The sequence below is a fragment of the Pongo abelii genome, chromosome 12 (assembly GCF_028885655.2).
Source record: "Pongo abelii isolate AG06213 chromosome 12, NHGRI_mPonAbe1-v2.0_pri, whole genome shotgun sequence".
Lineage (NCBI taxonomy): Eukaryota > Metazoa > Chordata > Mammalia > Primates > Hominidae > Pongo > Pongo abelii.
This window is the reverse complement of record NC_071997.2, coordinates 23,626,743-23,654,603: the sequence shown is the minus strand read 5'-3', so window position 1 is coordinate 23,654,603 and position 27,861 is coordinate 23,626,743. Positions and strand designations below refer to the sequence as shown.

At 43.5% G+C, this 27,861-nt stretch overlaps 1 protein-coding gene across 4 annotated transcripts in view; it reads right to left on the bottom strand.

The window, feature by feature from the left end:
• Positions 1-5,007: 5,007 nt before the first annotated feature.
• LOC129057111 (GRIP and coiled-coil domain-containing protein 2-like) overlaps positions 5,008-27,861 on the bottom strand; it is a 97,009-nt gene continuing 74,155 nt past the window's right edge. The window contains exons 11-14 of one of the 4 annotated variants that reach the window (XR_010136155.1): positions 16,349-16,532; positions 13,986-14,104; positions 12,197-12,263; positions 5,008-5,287 (exon numbers count right to left, since the gene is read on the bottom strand). The gene's annotated coding sequence lies outside the window, so the exon portion shown is untranslated. Of the gene's footprint in view, positions 5,288-6,739; positions 6,946-12,196; positions 12,264-13,985; positions 14,105-16,348; positions 16,533-27,861 lie in introns of all 4 variants that reach the window. The other 3 variants (XR_010136154.1, XR_010136153.1, XR_010136156.1) reach the window with 3 other exon arrangements.

Here is a 27,861-nt window from a genome sequence, read left to right as displayed (position 1 = left end):
CCTGAGGTCAGGAGTTTGAGACCAGCCTGGCCAACATGGTGGAACCCTGTCTCTACTAAAAATACAAAAATTAGCCAGGCATGGTGGTGTGCACATGGAGTCCCAGCTACTTGGGAGGCTGAGGCACGAGAATTGCTTGAACCCAGAAGGAGGAGATTGCAGTGAGCCAAGATCATGCCACTGCACTCCAGCCTGGGTGACATAGTGAGACGCCATCTCAGGAAAAAAAAGAAAAGAAAATTTAGCTAAGATTACTGAGGAAGGTGGCCACTCTAAACAAGAGATTTTCAATGTAGATGAAACAGCCTTATATAGTAAGAAGATGCCATCTAAGACTTTCATAGCTAGAGAGAAGTCAATCCCTGGCTTCAAAGATTCAAAAAATAAGCTGACCTTCTAGTTAGGGGCTAATGCAGCTGGTGACTTTAAGTTCAAGCCAGTGTTCATTTATCATTCTGAAAATCCTAGGGCCCTTAAGAATTATGCTAAGTCTACTCTGTTCATGCTCTAGAAATAACAACAACAAAGCCTGGATGACAGCACATCTGTTTACAGCATTAGCTGTGGCAATTTCTTAAAATAAGACAGCAGTTAAGTTTGCACATTGATCAACTCTTCCTTTCACAAAAGATTTCTCTGCAGCATGTGATGCTGTTGGATACCATTTTACCCACAGTAGGACTTCTTTCAAAGTTGGAGTCTGGACTGGGCAGTGTGGCTCACACCTATAATCCCAGCACTTGGGGAGGCTGAGGCAGGAGGATCACTTGAGCCCAGAAGTTTGATGCTGCAGTGAGCTACGATCGCATCACTGCACTTCATCCTGGGCCACAAAGCAAGATCCTGCCCCCCCCCCAAAAAAAAAAAAACTGTATTCAACCCTCTCAGACCCTACCACTCCTTTATCAACTAAATTTGTGGAATATTCTAAATCCTTTATCATTTCAACAATGTTCATAGCATCTTCAGGAGATGACATCTCAAGAAACCACTTTGCTCATCCACAAGAAGCAATTTCTCATCCATCCATGTTTTCTCATGAGATTGCAGGAATTCAGTTACATCTTCAGGCTCCAATTCTCATTCTGGTTCTCTTGCTATTTCTACCACATCAGCAGTTACTTCCTCCCCTGAAGCCTTGATCCTAAGTCATCAATGAGGGTTGAAATCAACTTCTTCCAAACTCCTTTTCATGTTGATAGTTTGACCCCCTCCCATGACTCATGAATGTTCTTTTTTTGTAATTTTTTTTAGAGACAGAGTTTCGTTATGCTGCCCAGGCTGGTCTAGAATGCCTGGACTCAAGCGATCCTCCTGCCTCAGCCTCCCAACATGCTGGGATTACAGATATGAGCCACCACACCCAGCCCATGAATGTTCTTAATGGCATTTAGAATAGTAAATCCTTCCCAGAAGGTTTTCAATTTACTTTGCCCAGATCCATCAGAGGAATCACTATCTATGGTAGCTATAGCCTTACAAAACGTATTTCTTTTGTGGTTGTGGTGGTGGGTTTTTTGAGACAGGGTCTTGCTCTGTCACCCAGGCTAGAGTGCGGTGGCACAATCTTGGCTCACTACAGCCAGCCTCAATCTCCTGGGCTCAAGTGATCCTCCCACCTCAGCCTACCAAGTAGCTGAGATTATAGGCACACACCACCACACCCAGCTAATTTTTTTTATTTTTATTTTTTAAAAGATAGGGTCTGCCTATGTTGCTCACCCTGGTCTAGAACTCTTGGGCTCAAGCAATCCTCCCATCTCAACCTCCCAAAATGCTAGGATTAGAGGCATGAGCCACTGAGCCCAGCCTTTATTTAATTATTAGTCATTCAAAAATTACTCCTCTTGGCTGGGTGCAGTGGTTCACGCCTGTAATCTCAGCACTTTGGGATGCCAAGGCAGATGAATCACCTGAGGTCAGGAGTTCGAGACCAACCTGCCCAACATGGTAAAACCCTGTCTCTACTAAAAAAACTAAAATTAGCTGGGCGTGGTTGCGGTTGCCTGTAATCCCAGCTATTCTGGAGACTGAAGCAGGAGAATAGCTTGAACCCAGGAGGCGGAGGTTGCAGTGAGCCGAGATAGCACCATCAGACTCCAGGCTAGGCAACAAGAGTGAGACCACATTTCACAAATAATAATAATAATTACTACTAATAATAACAATTACTCCTTTTGAAAGAAAAGCTGAAAGATTTGGGAATATACTATTGGGAGAGAAGCAATGTTAGATCAGAGAAGACATGCTGTTTGCAGGAAGACATCCTTGGGAAGGCTGTATTGACCAACACATGGAGGGGAAGAGATCTTAGCAGATATTCGGAAATGTTCCTTAAAGCAGGGGAAGATTTGATGCTGTAATTGGTGATATAAAAGAGGAATATGATCTTTCCCCTAAAATTAAAGACGCAGAGACCTGGATTATAAAATTGAGGTCTGGGGCCCAGGTGTGGTGGCTCACGCCTATAATTCCAGCACTTTGGGACTTTGGGAGGCCAAGGTGGGCAGATTGCCTGACCTCAGGAGTTTGAGATCAGCCTGGGCAACATGGCAAAAGCCCATCTCTATTAAAAATGCAAAAAAATTAGCCAGGCATGGTAGTGAGCACCTGTAATCCCAGCTACTTGGGAGACTGAGGTATGAGAATTGCTTGAACCAGGGAGCCAGAGGCTGCAGGGAGCCAAGATCATGCCACTGCACTCCAGCCTGGGCAACAGAGCAAGATTGTGTCTTCAAAATAAGAAAGAAAGAGAGAAAGAGAGAGAGAGAGAGAAAGAAAGAATAAAAGAAAGAAAGAGAGAAAGAAAGAACAAAAGAAAGACAGGAAAAGAAAAGAAAGAAAAAAATAAAATTGAGGTCTGCATGCACTTCTATACCCTTAGACCCAATCAAGGGGACATAAAATAAATAAAAGATAGCAATCTAATGTCTTAAGAAAACTTGATGGAATTAAAACTTATGAAAATTGGTAAGAAAATTTGTTTTTGGTTTTGTTTTTTCCAGAAGTATCTACTTTTACAAAAGGAGAACCTTCCTTCTGCAACTGCTGAAGAGGCTCCTCCTAAAGTTACACAAAAATATTCAGCCGGAGTCATGATAAAATGATCATCTGAAAACTTCAAGTAGGAGATGACCTGCTTTCTCCTGGGAGAGATCCTTCTAAACTCACATGTGGCATAGGAATAGGCCTTTCGGATATGGCCATTTCATGGTGTATTTCCCCACACATTCAAATCAGATTCAGATTTCACATTTGCATTGTCTGAGAGGCCTCATCAAATAGAGTGATGTCCACATGAAAAGAGGCTTCATCTCATTCCCTAAGGATTATTTTCACTAACTCAGCTAAATTTGAGATAGACACAAATTATACAGCCACATTTTTCCATGTTAATCATAAAACATTTTCCAATAGGAAAAATAACATTTTTATAAGAACCTAAGAATGCCATTGTAACTTTGGCTTTCTACTAATATAATTCAGCCATGAGCTAGCAAATATACAATTTCCGAATTACCTGGGAGGTTGTCTGAGATGATTATTAAGAGTCTATGGCTCTAAAATTGTGAGCTGTTTTGAGGTTTTTTTTTTTTTTTTTTTCTTTTGAGATGGAGTCTCGCTCTGCTGCCCAGGCTGGAGTGCAGTGGCACGATCTCGGCTCACTGCAACCTCCGCCTCCCGGGTTCACGCCATTCTCCTGCCTCAGCCTCCCGAGTAGCTGGGACTACAGGCACCTGCCACCACACCTGGCTAATTTTCTTGTATTTTTAGTAGAGATGGGGTTTCACCGTGTTAGCCAGGATGGTTTCGATCTCCTGACCTTGTGATCCACCTGCCTCGGCCTCCCAAAGTGCTGGGATTACAAGGCATGAGCCACCTTACCCCACCACAAGTCTCTTTAAAAAAATGATAGCACATCACAGGCTGCAATTTGTGGCAAGATAATATGCTTTTATCTATCTCTTTACTGTTAAGCCTGTAGATCTCTAAACGTGTTATCATTTACATATACCTAATTTTTTTTTTTTTTTTTCAGTTGGAGTCTTGCTCTGTCACCCAGGCTGGAGTGCAGTGGTGCAATCTCAGCTCACTGCAACCTCCACCTCCCAGGTTCTAGCGATTCTCCTGCCTGAGCCTCCTGAGGATCTGGGACTGCAGGTGCTTGCCACCACACCCAGCTAATTTTGTATTTTTAGTAGAGACGGGGTTTCATCATATTGGCCAGGCTGGTCTCAAACTCCTGACCTCGTGATCCACCCACCTTGGCCTTCCAAAGTGCTGGGATTACAGGCGTAAGCCACCGCGCCTGGCCTCTGATTGTTTTAAATACATAACATTGCCCTGAAAAATTAAGGCTGTATAAAAATTAAGAATTAAAAATTTATATTTGTAATGTTATGGCCTGGGTAATTTTGCCTCATACTATCTTCTAACCTTTTTTTTTTTTTTTTGAGACAGAGTCTGGCTCTGTCACCCAGGCTGGAGTGCAGTGGCACGATCTCAGCTCACCGCAAGCTCCGCCTCCCAGGTTCAAGCGATTCTCCTGCCTCAGCCTCCAGAGTAGCTGGGATTACAGGCACCTGCCACCACACCCAGCCAATTGTTGTATTTCAGTAGAGATGGGGTTTCATCATGTTGGCCAGGCTGGTCTCCAACTCCTGACCTTGGGTGATCCACCCACCTCGACCTCCCAAATTACAGGTGTGAGCCAACACATCCAGCCCATACTACCTTCTTTTTAAAAATGATTTTTAAGTTGCCTCTGCAGTAGGCAGCATGTCAGTCTCATAAAAATATTTTTTAAAATATCATAGCATGGAGAAAACTTGAGCATAAATACATTTTCATTAAAAATATCATAATAGCTTATATTCTCTCTTAAAAGAAAATGTAAATTTAAAGTTCTCCTGAAGGTAATCTTTTTACTCTCCTGCCTTTAAAAAAAAAAAATCTAAACTAATTTAAGGTTCTTTGGCATGAGCATTAATAATATTGAATAATGTATGTTTTAAAATAAAAGTTTTATTTTGCGTGAAAGAAGGCTTTAGTATAAAATAGTTTGACCTGTTAGAAGAGTATTACAGGAAACTAAATGCAGGGAAATCAAGGAAAAACTAAATGTGAATACAGGAGGCTGGAAGGTCAGTTGTATTATCAGGAAGAGCTGCAGTACTAAGAGGTAGATCCTGGAGCCAGACTACCTGGGTTTGATTCTGTCTTTGCCACTTACACCCATGTAACCTTGGCCACATCAGTGAACTTTGCTGAGATTCAGTTTGCTCATCTATAAAATAGAAATAATAATAAACACCTACCTCATGAAATTGTGATGAAGATTAATCAATAAAATACGTATTCATTGGCAAAGTGTCAGCATGCATTTGTTCATACATTCATTAATTCATGAAACATTTCATGAGCATCTTCTCTGTGCAGGGCACTGTTTTAGGTACTGTAAATGCATCGGTGAACAGAAAAGATCAAAATTCCTGCCCTCATGGAGCTTACATTCATGTGAGGGGCAGAGACAATCTGGATATGTTTTGAAGGCAGAGAGCTCAATAAGGGTCAATTATTATTATTACTATTATTATTACTGTTATTATTACTTGAGACAGGGAGTGCAGTGATGCGATCTCAGCTCACTGCAATCTCCACCTCCTGGGCTCAAGAGATCCGCCACCTCAGCATTCCAGGTAGCTGGGACTAAAGGCACGCACCACCAAGCCCAGCTAATTTTTTGTTAGAGACAGGGTTTTCTTATGTTTTCCAGGCTGGTCCCAAACTCCTGGGCTCAAGTGATCCTCCCTCCTCAACTCCCAAAGTGTTAGGATTACAGGCGTGAGCCACAGCACCCAGTCATTATTATTACTGAGAAAAAGAACATAATATACATGACAATCATGTAGACAGATTTGTATTGATTGGTTGAGTTAATGAAAAGTTGTATTTAATAAATAATTAAATAAATATATATTATTTAATAAAGCCTATGCATCTAATTGAAGAAATATTCAGTTCCCTGTTCCTATGGTAACTGAATACACATTAGGAACCTGTGAAGACAGCTTGTTCAAATGCAGAAGTGTCACACCCACCCCCTGCGCCCCCTCCACCAACGTTCTTGAGGCTCTGAATGGCTATGCTTTCTCAGCTTCTTTTCTTTCTTTTCTTTCTTTTTTTTGGCGTGCAGTGGTGCCATCATAGCTCACTGCAGCCTTGAACTCCTGAGCTCAAGGAATCCTCCTGCCTCAGCCTCTGAGTAACTGGGATTACAGGCATGTGTCATCATGGCTGGCTAACATTTAGAAATTTTTGTAGAGGCTGGGTGTGGTGGCTAACATCTGTAATCACAGCACTTTGGGAAGCCAAGGCGGGCAGATTGCTTGAGGTCAGGAGTTTGACACCAGCCTGGCCAACATAGTGAAACCCTATCTCTACTAAAATAACGTAAATTAGCTGGGTGTGGTGGTGGGCACCTGTAATCCCAGCTACTTGGGAGGGTGAGGCACGAGAATCCCTTAAACCTGGGAGGCAGAAGTTGCAGTGAGCTGAGACTGCATTACTGCGCTCCAGCCTGGGCGACAGAGCAAGACTCTGTCTTAAAAACAAAACAAAAACAAAAAAAAAATTTTGTGGAGACAGAGTCTCACTCTGTCCACTCTGTCCCCGAGGCTGGGCTTCTCAGCTTTTCAAGACAAGGCTGCCTCATCAGACCTCTGCTCCCTCACATCACCCGTTTCATCCTGGGGCTCATCCCACTGTGTTCCTCCAGGTTACACACAGCCCCTGAACTCTTTTTTTGTTTGTTGTTTTTCTGCTGCTTCCTGGATTTCTGTCAGCAATCCAGCTTCACAAATTGCTTGGCTGAGGTTCATATTTGCCGTCTTCCTTTGAAACTGTGATTCACAGTGTACACCCTTTAAACAGAATCCTCTCAGCCTGCAAGATGAAAAGCTTGTTTTAAAAACAAATTGCAGAACAGGCTGTCCACCCAGGGTTTTCACGCTGCATGCTCAGATGCGCAAATATAACTAAGAGGGCACATTCAAAATCTCTATTTTTTAAATGAGCCAAAGTGTTTTTAGATGCTGATCAGATGGTGATGTCACTTTGCACCTCCAGGGTGCCCAAGACAAATCCAGTCAGCTGAGAAAACAAACTTTAAAATTAGAGCTTGATAAGGAAGACAAGAACGTGTTGACCATCTTCAAAGTAGGCTTAGAATTTGTCTAAGATATATTCAAATTGGATGTTTTATTATTTATTTATTTATTTTTGAGATGGAGTCTCTCTCTGTCACCCAGGCTAGAGGGCAGTGGCATAATCTCGGCTCACTGCAGCCTCTGCCTCCTGGGCTCAAGTGATTCTCTTGCCTCAGCCTCCCAAATAGCTGGGATTACAGGTGCCTGCCACTATGCCTGGCTAATTTTTTTTTTTTTTCTTTTGAGATGGCGTCTCACTCTGTCACACAGGCTAGAGTGCAGTGGTGCGATCTCGACTCACTGCAACCTCTGCCTCCTGGGTTCAGGAGATTCTCCTGCCTCAGTCTCCTGAGTAGCTGGGATTACAGGCATGTGCCACCATGCCTGGCTATTTTTTTGTATTTTTAGTAGGGATGGGGTTTCACCGTGTTAGCCAGGATGGTCTCAATCTTCTGACCTTGAGATCTGTCCACCTCAGCCTCCCAACGTGCTGGGATTACAGGCATGAACCACTGTGCCTAACCCTAAATTTTTGTATTTTTAGTAGAGACAGGGCTTCACCATGTTGGCCAAGCTGGTCTCAAACTCCTGACCTCAGATGATCTGTCCGCCTCGGTCTCCCAAAGTGCTGGGATTACGGGCATGAGCCACTGTGCCCTGCCTGGACATTTTCATTTAATAAGAAAAGGTGGTGATCATGATAGGCTTATAGGATCATTGGTTTATAAATTTCTTCTTTTTTTTTTTTTGAGATGGAGTCTTGCTTTGTCACTCAGGCTAGAGTGCAGTGGCACGATCTCGGCTCACTGCAACCTCTGCCTCCCGGGTTCAAGTAATTCTCCTGCCTCAGCCTCCAGAGTAGCTGAGACTACAGGCACACACCAACATGCCCGGCTAATTTTTGTATCTTTCGTAGAGACAGGGTTTCACCATGTTGCCCAGGATTGTCTCGATCTCCTGACCTTGTGATTCACCGGCCTCAGCCTCCCAAAGTGTTGGGATTATAGGCATGAGCCACCACACCCGGCCAGTTTATAAATTTTTAACTCTAGACAGTGCTTATGGTTACCGCTTCTCCTCCCCATCTCTCATGTGTAGGAGGGAAAGTGATTAACATTGGCCTCTTGGTGTTATTTAGGGAATTCAATAAGGTAATGTAGGTTGGCTGGACATATAGCTCATGCCTGTAATCCCAGCACTTTAAGAGGCTAAGGTGTGAGGATTGCTTGAGTTCAGGAGTTTGAGACCGGCCTGGACAACATAGCAAGACACTACTCCTACAAAAATAATTTAAAAATTAGCTGGGCATGGTGGTTCATGCCTGTAGTCCCAGCTGCTTGGGAGACTGAGGTGGGAGGATTGCTTGAGCCCAGGAGGTAGAGGCTGCAGTGAGCTACTATGATGGCACTGCTGCACTCCAGCCTGGGTGACAGAGCAGGACCTTGTCTCAAAAACAAACAAACAAACAAAAATATATGTCAACAGTACCATGCCTGAGCAGAGCAATTCTTCAACAAATGTTGGCTGTTATTGTTATTTTCTGTGTAGCTGAGGCAATGTGTACCTGCCTGAGGAGAAACAGGGGGACAAAAGCCTGGTGTTATATCTATGACCTGTCCACCTGCAGCATCATAAGAACCCCTGGCTTCTGGCAGGGTGTGATAGCTCATGCCTGTAATCCCAGCACTTTGGGAGGCCAAGGGAGGCAGATCACTTGAGGTCAGGAGTTCAAGACCAGCCTGGCCAACATGGCAAAATCCCGTCTCAAGCAAAAACACAAAAATTAGCCTGGTGTGGTGGCATGCACCTGTAATCCCAGGTACTCGGGAGGCTGAGGCAGGAGAATCGCTTGAACCCAGGATGCGGAGGCTGCAGTGAGCCGAGATCTCGCCACTGCACTCCAGCCTGGGCAACAGAGGAAGACTCCATCTTAAAAAAAAAAAAAAAAAGAACCCCAGTCTTCTTGTAAATTATTTCCCACTGTTTCAGAGAACCCTGCAGGAACATCATGAATCTGTTTTGAGAAGTGAGCCCTCTTAGTTGCTCCAACATTGATGTCGTTTTTCCTGAGCGTCCAAACAGTCTGACAATGGCCACATGCAGCCCTACTTATCTGCCCTGGACATAGCCAGCCAGGTCCTCCTGAGGCCACCAAAGCCTTCTACCCTTCACCTGCCTGTTAGGATGCCTTAAGGAGACAGGCATGGAGCAGGACTTTCACTGTTACCACCTGTTCTGCTCAGGGTTCCAGCACGTATTCCATCCCCTCCTATCCGGGCCCTTTTCTCTTGCCCAATGTCTTCCTTCTGCTGAGTTATTTGCCTGGGGTGGCTCTAGAGGATCTGCCCAACCTGTTCTCCAAAATGCCGGAATGATTCAGACTTTCCCTCCCTCCCTCCCTCTCTCCCTCCCTTCTTCCCTCCCTCCCTTTTTTCTCGAGACAGGGTCTTGCTCTGTCCACCAGGCCAGAGTGCGGTGGTGCAATCATAGCTCACTGCAACCTTGAACTCTTGGGCTCAAGCGATCCTCCTGTCTCAGCCACCCAGGTAGCTAGGATTACAGCCATGTGCCACCATGCCAGGCAATTGTTTCATTTTTTGTAGAGACAGGGTCTCACTATATTGCTCAGGCTGGTCTCAAACTCCTGGCTTCCAGTGATCCTCCCATCTCAGCCTCCCGAGCAGGGTGTTCATGGGTCCCAGATCCAGCATGGCACTGATGGTTGTGTCAATTAGGACAGCTACTGCCCCTTTCTGTACCTCAGTTCCTTCTCTTTTAAGTGGGGATAACCATATCCCTGACAGGTTTCACAGTAAGGATTAAATGAAACAACTCAGGTAAAGTGGTGAGCATGGCATCAGGGGCAAAGTCAGCTCTCACCATTGCTGCTTTTATTATTCCCAGATCCCTATCGCCAAGAGTACAATTCCAGGCAGACTTCTGGCCAGCACCATCCTCTGCAAAACTGTTGCTCTTCCCTCCTCGCCTTTATCTACCACAGCAAGATCTTGCCATTTCTAGCCCAGAAACACCTTCGGAGTCTACCTACGCTCCTCTCCATGCTGGCTACCATTGTCTTCCTTCAGACCTTAACAGACCTTATTGCAATGGAAGCATTGCAATAGCGTCCTAACTAAACACGAACTCCTATCTTGCCCCATTTCCTTCCCAAACATTCTGCACATTGCAGAGATGTAAAGATAGCTGACCTGTTCACCCTCGCCGGCAGGAAAAGGCAAAAACTCAACACACTGGATAGACATGAAAGGCACTTCACAATCCCCACACCTGCACCCTCAGACTCATGGGGCACCGCTCTGCCCTGAGGGCCTCTTGCTTTCAGGCATCTGCACTGTTCTAGGTCTGTGCAATGAATCTCACCACCCTCCACTGACTGTGCGGGGTTTATACCGTGGCCCCTTACTCAAACAAGTCATTCTGTAAGCTTCTGGGGCTGACCTTTGGCTCTTTGTCTTGGAAATGAGCTCATGATCCCTCTCTGAGTCTGGGCACCTGAGTAATCACTGCCCTTGCATTCTACTCAGCTCGGAGGGACATGGCTTCTGGGGCATCTCTACCATCAGAGAGAGGATAACGTAACCTGGTCACCCAAAACTTCTCATCCATCTGCTCAATAATCCAGTGTCTCTGAGCTGGGTGTGATGGTGTGTACCTATAATCCCAGACGGTACTCAGGAGGCTGAGGTGGGAGGATGGCTTGAGCCCAGGAGTTGGAGATCAGCCTGGACAATGTAGCAAGAGACTCAAACAAAAAGAAAATAATCCAGGGTCTTTGTTGGCTGTTTATTTATTTATTTTATTTATTTTTTTAGACAGTCTTGCTTTGTCACCCAGGCTGGAGTGCAGTGGCGCGACCTTGGCTCACTACAACCTCTGCCTCCCAGGTTCAAGTGATTCTCCTGCCTCAGCCTCCCCAGTAGTTGGGATTACAGTTATGTGCCACTGTGTCCAGCTAATTTTTGTATTTTTAGTAGAGAGATGGGGTTTCACCACGTTGGCCAGGCTGGTCTTGAACTCCTGACCTCAAGTGATCAGCCCGCCTCAGCCTCCCAAAGTGCTGGGATTACAGGCGTGAGCCACCGTGCCCAGCCCTTGTTCATCTTTTTATATCCAACTCCCAACAGACAACACAGTATGCTGCTATGTAAGTTCATCAAATAAATATTTGATGAATGGATGTATGAATGGAAGCTGTGGTTTTTGTTTTTCTTTTTCTTGCAGATAAGTCACAATTCCAAGACCCAGTAGTCTGAGAAAGTAGAGAATAGTAGTTTTCCAAAGGGCAAATTCCCAGAGATTTGAAACAATTTCCCAAATAAATCTAACACTGATAACCTCAACTATCAGAAAATGTCCTTAATTCTCTATTTTGCTTTGTGTGTGGAGATCAAGTCCTTCAGCAGCTAACAAGAAAGACCAGATACACCAGAGCCTTGGAAGGTTGCCATCCAATGTGAATCTAAACCTCTGGGCTGACACACCAACATGCAACCATTCCTGCTATTATATAGCGTTAGTGAACAAACTGAGGCCTTGAAAATGAATCTCTGGGTAAACGTGGAATAATTTCTACCTATGGCCCATCGTCAACAGAACGTAGTAAGATTGTGCAATGCAAGAGGTTCTTAACCTCACTGTGCATGAACATTATTCACAATATATTAGTAGTAAATATATTTAATGCTGGCTAGTCATGGTGACTCACACCTGTAATCCCAGCATTTTGGGAGGCCAAGGTGGGAGGATCACTTGAGGCCAGGAGTTCAAGGCTGCAGTGAGCTATGATTGCATCACTGCACTCCAAACTGGGTGAGAGACCAAAGCCCTATCTCCAAAAACAACAACAAAACACATTTAATGGTTACTATGAGACAAGCATTGTGCAAAGTGTTTTATATGCAAGAACTCATTCAACTGTCATACTAATCATGACATATGACATGGGTTCTACGATTAACCCCACTTACAGATGGGCAAACTGAGGCACCGGCACAGGATTTGACCCCAGTCAGATCTCGAGCCCCCGCTCATAACCTTATGCCAAAAACAAAACAAAACAGAACAGAAAGTGTTTTTGAGAACAATATTTAAAATGTCTTCATATTGTCTCCTACAGTATTCTTTTCTAAAAGGAACATTCCAAATAGTGTGTGGTCTTCAGACCTAGAATCTCTGCAGCCCAAATTCTGGCTGACTCCTCACAGAAACACATGAGCAGCCACGAGTATGGGCAAAAATTCTGCACTGGCTGGGCGCGGTGGCTCACGCCTATAATCCCAGCATTTTGGGAGGCTGAGATGGGTAGATCACCTGAGGTTTGTTTGAGAACAGCCTGGCCAACACGGTGAAATCCCATCTCTACTAAAAATACAAAAATTAGCCAGGTGTGGTGGGGGGGCGCCTGTAATCTCAGCTACTCAGGAGGCTGAGGCAGGAGAATCGCTTGAACCTGGGAGGCAGAGGTTGCAGTGAGCCGAGATTGCACCACTGCATTCCAGCCTGGGTGACAGAAAAAAAATTGTGCCCAGACCTCAGTGGTCTCCTCCTGTAACTGAGGCAATGCAACCCACTTTGTGGACAGGGTAGGGTGGGAGACGTGAAAGCACCAGCACTCCTGGGTTTGTCTGAGGGCCACTCTGGATGACCACCACAGATGCAGGTCTCTGGATGACCTGTTTCATGGCAGTGGGGCTGTTGGACAGAGTGCCCACTCTCCAAATCTTACCAAATTATCCCCTGCATCTGCCTGTTTCTCTCTTTATATTCAGTTCCTTTGAGAAAAATGTCCTTTAAAAAAAAAAAAACAAAAACTGAGATGGGGTCTTGTTGCAATGCCCAGGCTGATCTCAAACTCCCGGGCTCAAGTGATCCTCTCGCCTTAGCCTCCCAAAGTGCTGGGATTACCATCCTGAGCCACTGCAGCCAGCTAACAGAAAAACTTTCTACCTGCTTCTTCAATTCATACTCAATGGCCTTCACAAAAGAGCAAGAAAAATAAAAAAAGTTAAAGGGTCTCCCTGCCAAGGATGAAGACAGAGCTCCAGGGGCTTCTGCAGAGGGAGAGGGACTGAAGATTCTAACGTGCATAGGAGCCAAAATAACAACAATATCAACAGCTACATCTTCCAGATTATCTTTTCTTCTTTTTCCGTTTCCTAAAAGTATAACTGCAATACTTTATCTTAAATGATATTTATTTATCACCATCTATATAGTTTTTGGAGGCTGGGCACCATGGTCCACGACTGTAATCCCAGCACTTTGAGAGGCCGAGGTGGGCGGATCACTTGAGCCCAGGACTTTGAGACCAGCCTGGGAAACATAGCGAGACCCTATCTCTACAAAAAAAAATACAATAATTAGCTGGGCCTGGTGGTGCACACCTGTGGTCCCAGCTACTCAGAAAACTGAGCTGGGAATATCACTTGATCCCAGGAGGTCAAAGCTGCAGTGAGCTGAGATTGTGCCATTGCACTCCAGCCTGGGAGACAGAGCAAGTCGTTGTCTCAAAAAATAATAAATAAATACACAAAAATTAAAAGACAGTTTTTAGGGGTCCCCCAAACCCAATTTTCCCATTGGATAAAACCCAAATAGGATATAAATGCATGGAAGAGTTCAGAAGCAGACCCTTATATTTTCAAAACAAAAAGTACCACCCTTGACTTGGTTTGGAGAGCAAACATGAATCTTGGAGCCCTCTCTGAAGCTGGCTCCCTTCTCACGGGCGTGGCAGGCCTTGCCTTCTGCACTTACATGTCCCAAGAGGCATCAGCCTGCCCGCCGAAATCCGAAGCCACATAATGTCAACACAGTACTCCTGTGTAAATATCTGGTCCAGGGAAAATGGCTTGAACGCTTGTACAACCAATTTTCTGGCAGGCAGTGAGATGAAAAGGAGAATTAATGCGTGCATTAAAATAATTTCTTTTGAAAACCCGAACAATCGCTGTGCATCCTTCATCACAACACACACTAAATGGCCTTTTCCTACCGCCCTCTCTCTCTCTCCAGGCATCCTGCCCACCCCCAGCTCTCCTAATAAAGAGCACGCTAAGTCTTTAGCTCTGCTGGCAGGGAGAATTAAATTGCTATTTGCCACCTGGTGTTGTCTTACTTAACATAATTCCAAATTGCGCTTAAACCTCCCTTTGGAACTCAGAGTTTAAATACTAGAATGAAGGAAACAAGAGAGAAAAACAGAAGAGAAAAGTGAGAAAATTTACATAATTTGCAAACACTGTCTTTTTAAGAGTGTTAAAAAAGTAGTCTTTTTTCTTCTCTCTGCCTTTATCTTCTGTTCGTTATCTCATTTGTTTCCTCTTGTTCATCTTTCTATCCTACAGAATTTAATCAAAGAAAAAACGTTTCTTCCCATTACAAAACCATACTCGAGTTCAAAATGGGGTACTCTGAGTGTTTTAAATAGTTTTTTTTTTTTTTTGAGTCTTGCTCTGTCACCCAGGCTGGAGTGCAGTGGTACAATCTCGGCCCACTGCAACCTCTACTTCCCGGGTTCAAGAGATTCTCCTGTCTCAGTCTCCTGAATAGCTGGGATTACAGGCGTACACCACTATGCCCCACTAATTTTTGTATTTTTAGTAGAGATGGGGTTTCATCATGTTGGCCAGCCTTGTCACAAACTCCTGACCACAAGCGATCTGCCTGCCTCGGCCTCCCAAAGTGCTGGGATTACAGGCATGAGCCACCACGCCCGGCCATTTTTAGTAGAATTTTATCCCAGAAGCTCTGTGATCCTGTCCATTGTAACCCTGTTTTTAAGTTTTCAGGGTTCCTTTCTTTTCTCCATTTAATTTCTTCTTCTCCTTTTTCTTCTTTTTTTACCCCCTCCCCCCGCAGAGTCTTGCTGTTGTCGAGGCTGCAGTTCAGTGGCACGATCATGGCTCACTGTAGCCTCAACCTCCCAGGCTCAAGAGATCCTCCCACTTCAGCCTCTCGAGAAGCTGGGACTACAGGTGCATGCCACCATGCCTGGCTAATTTTTTATTTTTTGTTGAGATAGGGTTTCGCCAGGTTGCCCAGGCTGGTCTCAAACTTCTGGGCTCAAGCAAACTGTCTGCCTTGGCCTTCCAAAGTGTCGGAATTAGAGCTGTGAGCCACCACGCCCAGCCCATTTAATTTATTTGTTCAGCAAACACTTTGTTGAGAATTGATTCTTGTCTAGCACCATGCCCTTTTCTTTTCCCACTGTTTTATTTCTGTTTAGCTCAATTATCAACTACCAAGGCAGCAGAATCATAAAATTCAAGAGCTCCCTCAACTGCACAAAAGTCCACTCTTTTCAACTGTAAGACATTCTTCCCTCTGCAGTTTTTTGTAATATGAAGGATTTTAATTAGCAAAAAGTTTTATAAGACTTTATCAAATAACAAATACTTAATTTTTTTTTCTTTTTTTTTTTTTTGAGACGGAGTCTTGCCACCATACTTGGCCTATTTACAGGCATCCTGTTTAAGAAATGTTTCAGGCCGGGCGCGGTGGCTCACGCCTGTAATCCCAGCACTTTGGGAGGCCGAGGCGGGCGGATCACAAGGTCAGGAAATCGAGACCATCCTGGCTAACACGGTGAAACCTCGTCTCTAATAAAAATACAAAAAATTAGCCAGGCGTGGTGGCAGGCGCCTGTAGTCTCAGCTACTCTGGAGGCTGAGGCAGGAGAATGGCGTGAACTCAGGAGGTGGAGCTTGCAGTGAGCCGAGATTGCACCACCGCACTCCAGCCTGGGGGGACAGAACGCAAGACTCCGTCTCAAAAATAAATAGAAGAGAGACGTTTCAGGCCAGGCGAGGTGGCTCATGCCTATAATCCCTGCCTTTGGGAGGCTAAGGCAGGAGGATCACTTGAGCCCAGGAGTTTGAGACCAGCCTGCGCAACATGGCAAAACCCTGTGTCTTCAAAAAAATACAAAAATTAGCCAGGCATGAGTGCATGCCTATGGTCCCAGCTACTTGGGAGGCTGAGGTGGGAGGATCACTTGAGCCCAGGGGGTTGAGGTTGCAGTGAGCCAAGATTGCCTCATTTCGCTCAAGCCTGGGTGCAGAGGGAGACTCTATCTCCAAAAACAAACAAACAAACAAACAAAACAAAACAAAACCCACATTTCAGATGTTTATAATTCAGGTGATCGTATTCAGCTTAGAGGGAGAAGGCTTAATGTTAGTTGGGTACTAAGTGCAGACAGATGAAGTATCATTTCCGTTGTCCTCCCAACAGAGCAGATCCGTATCCCTCTAAATAAAATGGTTGAGAGAGAAGAGTCTTGAGTTTTGCTGCAGCAAAAAACTAGGAAAAAAAAAAAAAAACTCAATTTGAGGCTCTAAGCAAGGAGCAGCAAAATGTTGAAAAGGTAATTAACATTTGTATTCCAAAGAGCAGCAGAGAGCAGGTTAGAACAGATGGTTTCAGAAGTCATAGAAATAACCTAGGACAGTTTGTAGGTGGAAGAAAGAGCTTACTCCACGTGAGTGACAAGGTACTGTAGTAAATAGTTCATTAGCGTTTTCTGTTGTCTTAACACTTGCTTTAACTGGGTAGTTTGGGCATTAATAAGGAGATGGCTCGCGTATTGTTATCGTGATGAATAATTTCTTCGAAAAAAAAGTAGTCGTAAATGTAATGAGTGGTGTATCCTTGCCTATCTGTTCACGGCATCTGGAAGTAAATCTAATCCCGGTCAGAAACTATCAATAAAACAGTGGCAGTTAGCTGCCAACAAGCCATAGAGCCGAAATCTAGCCCTACATGAAGTGCTGCAGAGTGAAAAATCTCACACACACAAAAAGTGGTGCTTGGTAAAAGGTAAGAGAACAAAATATAACAGGAAAAGACCCATGAGTTAAAGCCATAGTTATAGAAAATCTAGTAGAAGCACTTGCTTTCCAAAGGCTGAGCTCCAGACAGCAAATAATTCACTGATTTTGGAAACTTTCCAAATAACAAAATGTTCTGTTTCAGAAGTGTCTTGAGCTTTTAGGAGATCAGAATAGAGAAAGGCTACAGTGCCCATTTAGGTCTCGCTTTGTGTTTATGCTGAATAAAAGTTCTCCACAGGAGAATACTGAGTCTCTAATAAGATAGGATGACATTAAGAGAAAACAATTTTATTTTTATTTTTTGAGATGGAGTCTCGTGTTTTTGCCCAGGCTGGAGTGCAATGGCATGATCTTGGCTCACTGCAAGCTCCGCCTCCTGGGTTCAAGCAATTCTCCTGCCTCAGCCTCCAGAGTAGCTGGGACTACAGAGGCCCACCACCACACGCAGCTAATTTTTTGTATTTTTAGTAGAGATGGGGTTTCGCCATGTTGGCCAGGCTGGTCTCGAACTCCTAAACTCAGTTGATCCTCCTGCCTTTAATTTTTTGTACGTTTAGTAGAGACAGGGTTTCACCATGTTGGCCAGGTTGGTCTCGAACTCCTGACCTCAAGTGATCCATCGCCTTGACCTCCCAAAGTGCTGGGATTACAGGCATGAGCCATCATGCCGGGCCAAGAAAACAATCTTTATTCCCATTTAAGAGAGCTATCTAAGTGTGTTTAATCTTTATTTCAAGTTAAGTGCTTAGAGTTGGTTGTTTTCTATACAAGCAATTATCTTACCCTAAACGCTTTCCTTCACTGTGTGCATGTATGTGTATTTATAGAGACAAGGTCTCACTCTGGCACCCAGGCTATAGTGCAGTGGCACAATCATAGCTCACTGCAGCCTCGACCTCCTGGGCTCAAGCAATCCTCCCAGCTCAGCCTCCTGGGTAGCAGAGACTACAGATGTGTGCCACCAAGCCCAGCTAATTTTTAATTTTCTTTTGTAGAGCCAGGGTCTTGTTATGTCACCCAAGGTGGCCTTGGACTTCTGAGCTCAAGCTTCCACCTGCCTCGGGCTCCTAAAGTGCTGGGATTACAGGTGTGAGCCACCATGCCTGACCCACATTCTTTATTTACAAAGAGATTTATAAAAGTTAGTAATAAGACATGGATTGAAGAATTTGAAAACCTAGGAGACATTTATCAAGAAAATTCCCCAGGATTACAGTAACTAAAGTGCAGTTAAGGCGAAACAGTTCTCAAGTTGTTTATCACCACCCACTAGGATCCAATCCCTTTTTTTAAACTTGCCAAACCATTTGACAATGTACAGATGCTATTTTATTTATAAATTTGGTTATTCTACGGGTTGTTAAATTTGATTTGCAACATAATCATAGTAGCAAAAAGTCATACTAGTTTTGTATTTGATAGAGAAATATTTTAATAGTAATTATAACAGCATATGATAGTGCTTTACCAATAATACTGAAGACTTCTGTAAATTTTGGAAAAACAAACTGATCATGTTGAAAAATTAATGCAATTCAGGAAAGAGTGAAAAACCCAATATAGTGTTAATTGATCCTGACAATGACTTATTTTTGCAGTTTGCACAGAGCCCTTAAAAGGAGATATTTCTTGAAGGATGAATAGGGATTTGGCAACTGAAAGCAAGATAGCACGATGCTCTAGCAGAGGGTACGGTGCAGGCAGAGGCATGGCCATCAGGAGAGGCCCTGGCCTTTGGGAGAGGGGCTCCGGTGACCAGGGCATGCATTGTCTCTATCTCTGGGGGTGCTGGCTCATGCAGGCTTCACTGAGTCCTATGAGAAATGGAAGAATGGTATTCTATTATGAAAGAAGGGCTGGGCACGGTGGCTCACGCCTGTAATCAACACTTTGGGAGACTGAGGCAGGCGAATCATTTGAGGACAGGAGTTCGAGACCAGCCTGGCCAACATGGTGAAACCCCATCTTTACTAAAAATACAACAATTAGCCAGGCATGGTGGCACGTGACTGTAATCCCAGCTACTCAGGAGGCTGAGAAAGGAGAATCACTCAAACCCAGGAGGTGGAGGCTGCATTAAGCCAAGATCGCGCCACTGGGCAACAAAGCGAGACTCCATCAGAAAAGAAAGAAAGAAAAAGAAAGGAAGGAAGGAAGGAAGGAAAAAGAAAGAGAAATGTAATAATAATGATATATCCTAGAAGGAAAACAAAAAACAAAAAAGCCCCATGTGCTCATTAACTTCTGTCTGCCTCTGTAGATCCTCTTGCCCGTGTTCACCCTGCTCTGTGCCCTGGGAGGGCTCCCTTGTCTTTCAGTTTCCTGTTGGGCTGAACCAATGGGAGTGCCGCCAGGGGATCGGTGGTAGGAGTGGCTAGGGACCGGCTGCATGGGTTCCCTGTGGCCTCTACCAAATGCCACAGTCCCCTTCAGAAGGCCCTCTCCAGGCAAATCCCTATCTGGTACCCAATAACTATTCATTTCCCCTGCCTCTATAGGCCTAGGAATAACAGCTCCCTGCGGTTTACTGTACAACCAGAGTTGTGCACAACCAGAGTATACAATGCCAGGTAGTGTGTACTCTGCTAGGTCTTATGGATTTCCTTCAAATTTGTATTCAACATTGTAAATAATCCCTTTATTATTCTTTTATTATTATTATTTTTTGAGACAGGGTCTCTGTTACCTAGGCTGGAGCGCAATGGTGCCATCATATCACTGCAGCCTCAAATCCCTGGGCTCAAGTGATCCTCCTAGCCTCCTGAGTAGCTGGGACTAGAGGCGTGCACCACTACGCTTGGCTAACTTAAAAAAAATATTTTTTGCCGGGCATGGTGGCTCACGTCTGTAATCCTAGCACTTTGGGAGGCCGAGGTGGGTGGATCATGAGGTCAGGAGTTCAAGACCAGCCTGGCCAACATGGTGAAACCTTGTCTCTACTAAAAATACAAAAATTAGCTAGGTGTGGTGGCAGGCACCTGTAATCCCAGCTACTCAGGGGATTGGGGCAGGAGAATCACTTGAACCTAGGAGGCGGAGGTTGCAGTGAGCCAAGATCACGCCATTGCACTCCAGCTTGGATGACAGAGCAAGACTCGGTCTAAAAAAAAAAAATTGGGGGCCAAGCGCGGTGGCTCATGCCTGTAATCCCAGCACTTTGGGAGGCCGAGACGGGCAGATCACCTGAGGTCAGGAGATTGAGACTAGCCTGGCCAACACAGTGAAACCCTGTCTCTACTAAAAATACAAAAAAATTTAGCTGGGCTTGGTGGCAGGCGCCCATAGTCCCAGCTATTCGGGAGGCTGAGGCAGGAAAATGGCGTGAACCGGGGAGGCAGAGCTTGTAGTGAGCCAAGATCATGCCACTGCACTCCAGCCTGGGTGACAGAGTGAGACTCTGTCTCAAAAAAAAAAGATATTCAAATATTCAAATCACAATAGAAAGTCTTGCTTTTGTGCTAAGGATATTGGCAATGCAGTTCAAGGTTGAAAAGAACATTATTGGTTCAATTCAAATGGGCAGATTAAAAAAGTAATAAAAAAAAGAATATTATTGGAAGGAATATGGATTGTATTCAAGAGATTCAGAATATTACATAGAAGTTTCATGTATGCTTCCTTGTACTGATAATTCAGAATCCTAGGAACAGAGGGCTTGTAAGGAAAACATAGAAAATGCACTTCATCACTGGTGGGGCACAGTGGCTCACGTCTCTAATCCCAGCACTTTGGGAGGCTAAGGCAGGTGGATCACTTGAGGTCAGGAGTTCAAGACCAGCCTGGCCAACATGGTAAAACCTCATCTCTACTAAAATATAAAAATTAGCTGGGCATGGTGGTGGGTGTCCATAATCCCAGCTACTCAGGAGGCTGAGGCAGGAGAATCACTTGAACCTAGGAGGCGGAGTTAGCCAGGATCGTATCACTGCACTCCAGCCTAGGTGACAGAGCAAGACTCCATCTCAAAAAAAAAAAAAAAAAAAAAAAAGATCTGCTTTGGTGTCTGCCACAGGCAGACGCCGTGATTTGCTTACTCAGTACCCATTACTACTTTTTCTTCCTTGCTAACTCAACTCAAATTTGTTGGGACACCAATATTTCAGCCCTAGGCTATAGACCATCCTATACCTAGTCTAATCATTACAAATCAATGTTTTCTACTACTGTAATCTCCCTAAATCTAGGGATGCCCATATGCCCATATTTAGCCAATGACACCTAAATGAAAGTCTACAGGTGTGGTTTAGAGCGAGGTCTCTCAGCCTTGGCACCACTGACATTTTGGGGCAGATAATTCTCTGTTGTGAGGGGTTTTTCTGGGGATTGTTGAATGTTTATATCATCCCTGGACCCTACCCACTAGACGACAATAGCACCCCCTTAGTTATGACAACCACAAATATCTCCAAACATTGTAAAGTGTTGCCTGGAAAGTAAAATTGTCCCCAGTTGAGAACTACTGTTTCAGAGGAAAGATCTTGCCTTGCTGATTAAAGGGAACTAATGTACCTGGTACCTCCTTCTCTCCCCTTTTTCCTGCCTTGAACAGGATGTGAGGATTGCAGCTGCAGTAACCATTCTGCAACTGTAAGGAAACAGTCAAAAGTTTCTCCTTGAAACCGCTGCTACTTAGCAGCGATCACCTATCCTTTGATGTCTTATTATGTGAGGGGGGAAATGCTCTTTATAGTTAATGTCACTATAGCAAAACTTTCTGAACTTTGAACCAAACACATCCTGTCTTAGTTTGTGTTGCTGTAACAGAATACCAGAGACTGGGTGATTTATAAAGAAAAGAGGCTTATTTAGCTCATGGTCCTACAGGCTGAGAAGTTCAAGGGTATGGCCCTGACTTCAGACAAGGGCTTTTGGGCTGCATCATAACATGGTGGAAGGTCAAAGAGGAACAGATTCATGCAATGGGCTGAACACAAAGGATGCCTGTACTTTATAACAACATGCCATCATGGGAACAAACCCATTTCTGCAAGAACTGATCAAGTTTCATGAGAGTGAGAACTCACTACCGTGAGAACAGCACCAAGCCACTCACAAAAACAGATCACCCATGAAACAAATGCCTCCCATTAGGTTCCGCCTCTTAAAGTTTCCACCTCCCAATGTTGTTACATCAGCAATTAAGTTTTTGTTTTTGTTTTTTCAGACAAGTTCTCACTATGTTGTCCAGGCTGGACTCAAACTCCTGGGCTCAAGCAATCCTCCTGCCTCAGCATCCTTAGGAGCTGGGGCTACGGCAGTTAAATTTTAACATGAGTTCCTATGGGGACAAATCATATCCAAACGATAGCACATTGTGCTCAAGATATTGGCTATGCAGTTCATGGCTTAAAAAACATTATGGGAACGAGTAGAGACAGTGCATATAATAAAGTATGTATAGTGAAGCAGTACAATTGTATTTCTATTTAAATTGAAATTAAAACATTTATAATGGGCCAGGCAAGGTGGCTCATGCCTGTAATCCCAGCATTTGGGAGGCCGAGTTGGGCAGATCGCCTGAGCTCAGGAGTTCGAGACCACCCTGGGCAACATGGTGAAACCCTGTCTCTACCAAAATACAAAAAAATTAGCCAGGCGTGGTGGTGTGCACCTGTAGTCCCAGCTACTCAGGAAGCTGAGGCATGAGAATAGCTTATGCCCGGGAGGCAGAGGTTGCAGTGAGCAGAGATCCCACCACTGCACTCTAGCTTGGGCTACAGAGTGAGACTCCATCTCGGAAAAAAAAAATGACTTAGAAAAATATTTAATACTTACAAAATGTGTACATTGAAAACAGGAAGGCCGGGCATGGTGGCTCACACCGTGGATCACCTGAGGTCAGGAGTACAAGACAAGCCTGGCCAACATGGTGAAACCCCGTCTCTACTGAAAATACAAAATTAGCTGGGTGTGGTGGCACATGCCTGTAATCCCAGCTACTTGGGAGGCTGAGGCATGAGAATCGCTTGAACCTGGGAGGCAGAGGTTGCAGTGAGCTGAGATGGCGCCATTGCACTCTAGCCTGGGCAACAAGAGCGAAACTCCATCTCAAAAAAAGAAAAAAAAGAAAAAAAGGAAACAGCAAATCATTGCTGAGAGAAAAGACCCCCATAAATGCAGAGATAAATCATGAGTTCCATAGTGTTGAGATGTTCGCTCTCCTCAAATTGATCTATAGATGTAATGCAATCCCAATAAAAATCTCAGTAGTCTTTATTTTTAGAAATTGGCAGGCTGATTCTGAAATTTTATAGAAATGCAAAGGAGCTAGAATAACCAGAATATGTTTTAAACAATAATGTGGAAAACTTATGCTACCTCATTTCAGATCTACTATTAGGCAATCAAGGCAATGTGGCATCGATGTGAAGATAGACATATAAATTAATAGAACATAATAGAGTCCAGATACATACATACACACACACACATATATATGGTTAATTGATTTTGATAAGTATACCAAGCTAATTCAATGTATCTGGTTGGTCCAAAGGTAATTCTGGTTTTTGTGATTACTTAATAGTAATGAAAAGTAATGGCAAAATCCACAATTACCTTTGCACCAACCTGATAGAATGCATAGTCTTTTCAGCAAGTGGTGCTGGAACAACTGGATATACCTATGGAAAATAAAAAAATACCATTGAACTTCTAGTCTCCTATTTGGCATGTAAGGAGATTAAAAGTGACCACTCCGTCTTAAGTAAAAAGCTGACCAAGTGGAAAAATCAACAATTCTTAGATTCATGAGAGAGGTTACAGGGCAAACAGGTGACCCTGTTTGGAGAGACAGATGGACACAGAGAATCACAATTTACTGGGGTAAAAACCCGCATGGGAACCAGTGCTGGGGTAGGAAAACCTAAACTATAATTGACAAATTGCTGGAGGCTCAGTGTGGACAAGTCTGAGTTAAAACTGCAGGGACACCCAGTCACTGGTGATGGGGGGCACACTTTCGTGAGTTCAGTTCTACCAGGCTCTCATACTCAACACTAGAGAAAAATCTCCTTGTGTTTCTGGCAAGGGGAGAAGGAAAGAAACTATTCTGAAATACATGAGAACCATTCTGTTCCTACACAAATATTTATTTATTTAAGACGGAGTTCCACTCTGTCACCCAGGCTGGAGTGCAGTGGTGTGATCTCGGCTCACTGCAACTTCTGTCTCCTGGGTTCAAGTGATTCTCCTGCCTCAGCCTCCCAAGTAGCTGGGATTACAGGCACACACCACCACGTCTGATTTTTGTAGAGATGGGGTTTCACCATGTTGGCCATGCTGGTCTTGAACTCCCGACCACAAGTAATCCGCCCACCTCGGCCTCCCAAAATGCTGGGATTGCAGGCAAGAACCATCACACCCAGCCGCCATTCTGTTCTTCTTAACATCGCCTGCCGTCAGGGGAAACCATTTTACCAGAGCCTAACCTTCTTGGGTTCTGAGAGCCTAACTAACCTTGGGAAGAGAAACACCCAACTCCAGCCCACTCCAATCATCCTGTCCCACCTAAGGAGGGAAGGTGCTGAAGTATTTGTGAAGTTCACTTTGGGGCACAGGCTCACCAAAGGACTGAAACCTAATCATAGGTCTATAGAATGCTTCTCCTCTCTCCACACCTTACCACCACAAAACTAAAGGCCTATTTACCATCAGTCATTTTACTCAGTACAATACACCTGGCGATCAAGAAAAAATTACAAGCCATACTAAAAGAAAACAGTTTGAAGAGACAGAACAAGCATCAGAACTAGACTAGGCAGAGATGTTGGAATTATCAGATTAGGAATTTCAAACAACTAGGATTCATATGCTAAGGGATCTAACTGGTAAAGTAGACAGCATACAAGAACAGATGAACAATGTAAGCAGAGAGATGGAAAGTATAAGAAAACAAAAACAAAAAGAAAATCTAGAGATCAAAAGCACTGTAACAGAAATTAGGAATAAATTTGATGGGCTTACTAGCAGGCTGGACACACCTGACAAAAGAATCTCTGAGCTTGAAAACATCCCAGTAGAAATCTGAAACTGAAAACAAAAAGAGACTGAAAAACAAAACAAAACACGGAATATTCAAGAACTGTGAGAAAACCACAAAAGGTATAACATATACGTAATGGTAATACCAGAAGGAGAAGAAATAGAGCTAGGAACAGAAGAAATATTTAAAACAATAATGACTGAGAATTTCCCCCAAATTAATGTCAGATACCAAACCACAGATCCAGGAAGCACAGAGAACAGCAAGCAGGATGAATACCAAAACAAAACAAAATGAAAAATACCTTGGCATACCATATTTAAATTTCAGAAAATTCAAAGATGGGCCAGGCAGAGTGGCTCATGCCTGTAATCCCAGCACTTTGGGGACGCCGAGGTGGGTGTATCACCTGAGGTTAGGAGTTTGAAACCAGCCTGGCCAACATGGTGAAACCCCATCTCTACTAAAAATACAAAAATTAGCCAGGCGTGGTGGCTCACGCTTGTAATCCCAGCTATTCGGGAGGCTGAGGTACAAGAATAACTTGAACCCGGGAGGCAGAGGTTGCAGTGAGCCGAGATCGTCCCACTGCACTCCAACCTAAGCAACAGAGCAAGACTCCATCTAAAATAAAAGGAAAAAAAAAGTAAATGGATGGAAAAAGATGTACCATGCTAACATCAATCAAAAGAAAACAGGAGTCGCTATATTAGTTTCAGAGAAAGCAGACATCACAGCAAGGAAAGTTTTCAAGGATAAAGAAGGACACTACATAATGATAAAGGGGACAATTCTCCAAGAAGACATAACCATCTTTAACATACTTGCACATAACGAGAGTCAAACTACATGAAGTAAAACTAATAGAACTGCAAGGAAAAGTGATTAATCCATTATTATAGTTGGAGACTTTAACACCAATCTATCAGAAATAGGTTCAGCAAGCAGAAAATCAGTAAGGACATGGTTGAATTCAACAACACCATCAATTCACTGGACACAAGGGCAACTACTGACTACTTCATCCAGCAACAGCAGATTACACATTTTTCTCAAGTTCACATAAAACACTCACCAAGACAGACAGATTCTGGGCCATAAAACAGTATCTTAACAAAATTTTAAAAGCAGAAGTCATACAATGGCTGCTTTCTGACCACAATGAAATTAAACAAAAACTTAATAACAAAGATAGCTGGAAAAATCCCAAAATGCTTGGAAATTAACATATTTCTAAGTAACACGAGGGTCCGATAATTCTTCAAGACAAAATTTTAAAATATTTTGAACTAAATGAAAATGAAAACACAACTTATCAAAATGTGTGAGATGCAGTAAAAGTAGTGCTTAAAGAGAAATAAATAGCATTGAATGCATATATTAGAAAAGGAGAAAACTCTATAAGCATTTAGCTTGTATCTTAGGAAAGTAGAAAGAGCATTAATTAAAGAGTAAAATTAAATCCAAAGTAAGCAGAAGAAAAAAATAATTACAGCAGAAATCAAGGAAACGAAAAACAAGAAATCAATAGAGAAAATCAATGAAACCAAAAGCTAATGCTTTGAAAAGTTCAATAAGGCTGGGCGTGGTGGCTCACACCTATAATCCTAGCATTTTGGGAGGCTGAGGTGGGCAGATCACTTGAGGTCAGGAGTTTGAAACTAGCCTGGCCAACATGGTGAAACCTCGTCTCTACTAAAAATACAAAAATTAGCTGGGCATGGTGGCAGATGCCTGTAATATCAGCTACTCAGGAGGCTGAGGCAGGAGAATCACTTGAACCCAGGAGGCAGAGGTTGCAGTGAGCCAAGATCACATCATTGCACTCCAGCCTGGGTGACAGAGTGAGACTCCGTCTCAAAAAAAAAAAAAAAAAGAAGTTCAATAAAATCGATAAGCTTCTAGCCAAGTTAAGAAAAAAGAGAACACACATTATTAACGTCAAAAATGACATATTTCATGTATTTCATAGACATTAAAGGATAATAATGAATGCTATGAACAACTCTATGCCCATAAATTTGATAACCTTCATGCAATGGACCAACTCCTTAAAAGACACAATCTGCCAAAACTCATACAAGAAGAAATAGATAATCTAAATAGGCCTATATTTATTTTTAAAATTGAATCAATAGTTGGTAACTTTCCAAAACAGAAAGCACCAGGCTCAGATGGGTTTAGAGGTGAATTCAAGAAAACATTTAAAGTGGAAATTACACCGATTTTCTATAATCTCTTTCAGAAGATAGAAGCAAAGAGAATACTTCCCAATTCATTCTGAGGCCAGTATACCTTAATGCCAAAACTAGACAAAGACATTTATTTATGAGAAAACAACAGATCAATATCTCTCATGAACATAGATGCAAAAATCCTCAACAATGAGATGCTTGGTGGTCTGTGGTTCCGGAGCTTCCTCAGGACGTCAGTGGACTGGCTGAGGGGCAAGGTGAAAGTCAATTAAGAGACTATCCAGCGGCTCCTTGAGGAGAATGACCAACTGATCTGCTGTATTGTGGAGTATCAGAACAAGAGCCAGGCGAATGATTGTGTCCAGTGCCAGCTTGTGTTACATAGAAATCTCATTTATTTGGCTACCATCGCAGATGCCAGCCCAACCAGTACTTCAAAAGCAATGGAATAATCTTTCAAAAGCAATGGAATAATCTTCCAGTTGGCTGTTGTGAGTAGTAATTGAATGTAATCCATCTCTTACAAAATGGAGACAGGATCTTTACCAACTCAACTGCTTAAAACATGAATGACACTTCTCTGGCTCTTTTTAAAAATGTGAAAACGTGGGCAGGGCGTG